The sequence below is a fragment of the Mastomys coucha genome, unplaced genomic scaffold (assembly GCF_008632895.1).
Source record: "Mastomys coucha isolate ucsf_1 unplaced genomic scaffold, UCSF_Mcou_1 pScaffold18, whole genome shotgun sequence".
In the NCBI taxonomy this organism is placed as follows: domain Eukaryota; kingdom Metazoa; phylum Chordata; class Mammalia; order Rodentia; family Muridae; genus Mastomys; species Mastomys coucha.
In genome coordinates, this window is record NW_022196900.1 from 14,867,569 (window position 1) to 14,873,665 (window position 6,097).

General features: G+C 43.9%; 1 pseudogene; it reads right to left on the reverse strand.

Annotated features, from left to right (window-relative positions):
- Window positions 1-5,236: 5,236 nt before the first annotated feature.
- LOC116095246 lies at window positions 5,237-5,860 on the reverse strand (annotated as a pseudogene).
- Between the last annotated feature and the right edge of the window lie 237 nt (window positions 5,861-6,097).

Below are 6,097 nucleotides of genomic sequence, written 5' to 3' on the forward strand. Positions count from 1 at the left end.
ATTTTAACCAGCATATACTAATCATTTTTATGAGTTCTGCCTCACAGAAGATTTCAGGTAAGCAAAGCACATCATTTGACTCCATTTTGTCCTTTCACAGAACTTGAGTGGAGGGAAAGCAGAGATCTTCGAGGTTAATTTCTTAGAAGTGGATGGCACAGCTGAATGATAAAGATGAGGGAGTGGCTGGTGGTTCCTGAGCACATAGACTTAGAGCTTCTTGCTTTATTCCCATGTCATTTAATGTACATAAAATTTTAGTTATTTATTTTCAGGGTAAGAAAACAGACTTAACCCATCTCCACATGTGGGCTTTGTATGTGCGTTAGAAATTTTCTTGCTATTTCCATGGGAAACTACAGTACATAGTTTATCCAGTTTTAACCTGAAACATCCTCATCTTGTTGGGTGGAGATGCACCAGGCTGGTTACTGGCTTCTCAGAGTCTGAGAGATATGGTTAGTAAAATGAAAGCAGTTCATAAACTCCAAAGTGTATTTTGAATTTTACTGTTGTTGCTATTATTATGAATAGCACAGTTTGGGTATATCTCAAAAACAACTGTGACCTTTGGAAAACTTGATTTCTGACTATGGAAATCATGAGTGTAGACTCATGGTTTTTTTTAGAGATTTTGATGTGTTTTCAACTGTGTAGCTGAAATATGGGACAGACTTTCTGGGGGACACCAGTAGGAAATACAAGAGGATTTGTGGATGTTGAGATCCACAAAGGTCACACGTTGTTAGTTTGAGGACTCCAGAAGGGTATAGGTCTTTCTATTGTCTCATCTCTCCACGAAGGGACACCCTTTAGTCATCCATATTTTAGGGAGCAGTTGCAGACATCTCTGCTTCTTCACATTCAATATGGAGATATGAGTGGATCTCTGTCCTCAGGATGGTCATTACATTTTTCTGAGCTCCCACTTCCTTCTTGAGGTGACTTGAGCATCAGGGGTATGTTTTACAGTTGGGTCCATATGAGCAGTCAGCCCTGTAGGTCCCAGTTAGAAGAAGGTCACAGGTCAGTGATTGCAGTGTTGACAGAAGACAATTTATACACAAGGGACTTGCTTCCTTAAAGCAAGCTGGATGAGGCTTCATGGCAAGAGAGATAAGAACCATGAAATGATTCTTAGGGGCATTTACTGTCTACTATATATTCTAGCCTTTGCATATGTTATCTTTAATTCTCTCATAAATCTTGTTGAAAGGATTAATTTTATTCCATTTTATAGATATAAAACAACAACAACATCAACAACAAAAACAAAAACAGGGATTTAAAAAACCCTAATTAATAAAGTAACACACAAGAAAGTTAAAGAATTTAGATTCTCAGCAATTCTACCTGATCTCCATTTATCTCTTCTCCTGTTTCTTCTCATATACCGGATTCAGGTTTAAGATCCTTATCTTTAGAAAGAATGATAGGTTGATATGAGGGTCTTCAGAAGAGGCAGTAGGAATGTTATGTGTTGCTCGGGGCCAGTTTCGGGGATAGAATTCCCTATTGGTGGCCTGGCTTAGAGGGGACAGTAGAGGAGAGGTGGTGTCTATTCTGGATTCTCCAGTGGTTTCTGTGGGGAAGAAGTTTCTGTCTCTCTGGCTATTATCTCCATGGATTTTGGTATGGCCTGCCTTCAGTATTGGTTATCTGCCTCTTTTTGGAGAACATTCTTTGAAAGGATCCTGAGGAGGTTTCAGTCTTCCACTTAGCCTGGTGTGGGATGAAAGAAAGACAGAACGCACAGGAAAGAATATCTGGAGAACAGGGTGGTAGCTAACTTTGGGGGTATGTGTACATGTTAGAAAGTGTATTCTTGCTAGATCTGAGAGAGAGAGGAAGGAGAAAGAGATGAAGGGAAGCGGTTGAGTGAAGATGCACTTATTTGCTGAAGAGATGGCACAAACTTTTATGATGAGCAATAGGGTAGAGTCAACGAATTCCAAAGTCAAAAGAGAACATTCAGGATGGACTCACAAGAATGCTTAGAAAAACAAGACTGAGAGCCCCTTAAAAGAAAAAGTAGATGAACATGATATTATTAAAAGAAATAACAAAAGGAATCTCCAAAACAAAACCCAAGACTGGAAATATAGCTTAGTGGGTAGGGTGCTGACCTAGCATCCACAAAGCCCTGGGGTTAATCACCATCATGAAATAAACTAAGCATGGTGGCATACACCTGTAATTTAGAGTTTGAAGTAAGAGGATCAGAAGCGCCAAGTCACCCTTAAGTGCATAGCAACTTAAAGCAAAACAACAACAATAACAAAGCAAAATAAAACAAAAAAACAAACCAAACTGAACCAAATAATGAAACCAAACCTTCAATAAAAACAAACAAAACTCCTCAACAACAGGAAACCTCAGTGTGTGAACAGAGATTGTTATTCTTCCTGAGGTCTGAAGGGCACCTTAGCTGGAGCTCTATAAGTGCTGTGTGCATTTCTTTGAGATGATGTTAGGGTGAATGTTAGAATCAACTACTACCCATACCATGGATTCTGTAGGATCCTCATGAGTCCCGACTGAACTGCAGAGCACAGGTTGAAGAGGCAGGGACCAGAAGACAAGGGGGCCTCATCTCTGTTAAGGTTCAGAAAAGTGAAGAACAGGAACCAAAGAGATCCATCGACAATGTAAAGCAGGAAGTTCTTTCTATGTTCATATATAATAGCAAAGGCCCTTTCAGTAAGAAAATTATGAAGTTGAAAAGAAAGCAAGAGTGGATATCAACTGTAGCTTGGAGAGTCTATGGATGCTTACTGGTAAGAAAGGGGAAAATGGCGACAAAGTGGCCTGTAAGTGAAGAACAGGGACTCTGTAGCAATCAGAGAAAGCTATGGATATGTCAAAATATGGCCTGAATGAAGTTCACTGTGGCCATGAGGAAGAAAGCAGAGACTGAGCAAACATGAATATGTGAAGCGGGGAGTTAATATACACAAACATAAGAATTACATAGAAATGTTGGTTTTCAGTGGGAAGATTATTTACAAACATGACTTTACATAGCAAAGCAGCTGACTTTTATAAAATATTTTGAGGCTATAACAAGAAAATCCATGAAAATGCCTAAGACTCGCTGAAATGCACACTATTCTGGGATATTCTTTTTTTTTTTTCCTGGACTGTTCTGTTCCTGGCCATATATTCACACTAGTAGCTTTTGTTGGTAAGTACCCTCTTGGGGACAACATGTCCAAAACCATATTGGAAGAGAAGAACATGCTAGCCTTCTTGAGGAATTTGAAGGTCAGCTGGAGAGACATTGGAGGATGCTGGTCTAGTGTATCGCACCATCAGCCAACAGATGTTAGTCCTACTGTGCATCAGAGGAGACCATCAAATGGCAGGCATGAGGACCTAACTTGATTTTGGAGATGGAAGTGATACTTGAAGAGACGTTTCCTATTTAAATAAGATGCAGCAGGTAAACGAAGGAGATGGAGAGGTTACCCATGAGCACATTGGGTTCTTCTAATGGTGGCTGGACTAGGCCTTGGAGTGGCAAAGAAGTCTTACAGTTACCACCATGAGACCTAAACACCTAGGATTCCAATGGTCTCTGGCTTTATGTGAGGGACAACCCATTCTACGTGCTCAAAGTAAGAGGGCTAGCATTCTGAGTTCTAATTGCTGGTGGTCATCTCTCAGCATCCAGTGAAATCCATGGCTCTAAGGATTAGGGGACAGCAACAGCCAACACGAGTAGTCAGTGTCATAAGGGTATGTCAGGATCCTCAGCCATTTCCATAGCTAGCATGTGCAGTTTTCAGGCTTCAGGTCTGGAGGCCCTTGGTCTTCAAGCCTGGCAGCTTCCTGGAACTTGTTTTACTTTTGTTTTATGGAGACAGTGTCTTGCTATGCAGCCCTGGCTGACCTTGAACTTCTCAAGAGTTCTTGGTTTAACCCTAAAGAACTCTTCTGTGAACTTGGGCTGCTCTCTTACTCAACACCTTCTGTCTTTTGTATAGTTCTATCGGTCAATGTCTTCACGTGCCTTTGTTGCCCATGACCTTCAGTAACTCTTTGGTGAACTTCTCACTGCTGCTTCTACCATTGCCATTGTTGTTGCTGGTGTTGCCAAGGTGGAAGCTGTCACCACCTTTCCTGCTGCTCCATCGTCTCTTCTTGTTATATCTTAGTTCATTGGCTTTAGTGTAAAAGAGATGAGCAGGTGAAGAAATGGACACTTGAAAATAGTCTTTTTGGGCCCAATATTGCAACACCAAGGGTCAGGAGAGGAGGGTGTCTCCGAGATGAGTTTTGAAGTGAGCTATATAGCTTGTTCTACAGCGAGGAAGATGGATACGGCATGCAAATGAAGGGCTGTATTTACTCTAAGCAGCTACCACACAGTTTCCTGTTGTACTAATTACAGGCCCCACAGAGGGACCAACCCCAGCCCTTGCATAAAGACCAACCCCATCACACCAGTCACTGGCTTCTGGCTGAGTTATTGAAGGAGGTGCCCTCTCTCCAGTGTTGACTGAGACTAGCTGTGAGGTAGCCTGAGGTTCACCAAGGCTTGCCATGGCAGAGTGCAGCTTCCCAGGCTTGTGCAGGTCGTCTGGAGCAGTCATGACTACAGCAAAGCCTTCTGAAGGAGGAGTCACGGCTCTAGTTGTGGAGAGTCTATAACTGGAGTGTTCTGAGCGATCATAAAATGCCTAAAACAGCTAGGTTCCCCTGATGACAATCTGGCCTGTGGCCAGAGAGAAAGTTGCTTAACTGATAGTTCCCTGCTCTGGGATGCCAGACAGAAGGAATGAATCATCTATTACACAGTTCAGAAGTGCTTTCCTCATTCACAGAAAAAAAAAAACAAATAAAACAAAAACAAAACACATAAGGAATTTGTACATAAGGTTGGGAGAAATGAGATCCAGGATAGGGAAGCTGGTGAGGATGAAGGAGGCACAACAGGAAATACATATTTCACTCCTGCCCTTTGCCCCAGGAAGAGTTAGGTCACCCCCATCTGTCTCAGAAGTGGGAAACATGTACGCAGATTACAAAATGATCCACACCAAGACAGGCTCTGCAAAGAAAAATGCATACAAGTGTGTGTGGCTGGAGTGAGTGTGTGTGTGTGTGTGTGTGTGTGTGTGTGTTTAAAGGTAAAAATCATGTATTTTTAAGGGATACGCATTACTGCTTTCCAGCATTCACAAGGCCTGCACAGGGCACAGGAGTAAAGGCCCCTTCCACCCTGCCCCAGTGGTCACCTGCACACACCTGAGGGTGCATCGGAGTCGCCCTGAAGTCTTCTGGGACTACTGGTAGCACCTTGACTCTTCTTCCAGATGGCAGTACTGGATGCTGGTGGCCCTGGAGTGGCAGCCAGGAATGGGCGCAGTGGAGGGGGACTCAGGCCAAAGGGTGCAGGGTTCAAGTACAGAAGGAAGGGCCCAGCTGGGGCAGAGGTGAAAGGCTCAAGTAATGGGAATGGCAGGCCGAGGGAAGACAAAGGGTGGGACTCTGGGGGACACTCGGGTACAGCTGGCTCTTTGTCCAGGGCAGGGGATGGTGGCAGGGCTGGATTCTGACTATGGTCTATACAAACATGCAGATGCTTGAAGAGCGAACAGTGAGTGCGGAAGCACAGGGGGCAATTCTCACACTTGAAGTAGCGATTGGGGTTGTAATGCAGCTTGCTGTGGGCTACCAGCTCCTGCATGCTGGGGAAACTCTCAGGGCCGCTCAGCGCTGAGCATCAGAAGGGTTTGCCTTCCAGTGACTGTGTGGGTGGGCAGTGGGTACGGAGATGCTGTGCTAGATCATGAACACTGAGGAAACTGAGGCAGCAGCCAGGATATGTGGCAGGATATGAGGCTGGAGGGCACATCTGAGCCCAGTTCACATCTGAAGCTGCAGAGCAGATCCTAGGCCAGGTCTCCTGAGAGTGTGCTGCGGAGCTGGAATGTTACCATGTAGCCAAAGAGGACACCTGTTCCCTTTCTTTCCACAGCTGACCACTGTTGATTCTAGACCAGATGTTTAAATTAGCCAGACTCCTGCCATGCATTTTTCTTGTTATGAGACTTGAGACATACAATACTGCTCTGCCTTCTGCCTCAGTTTC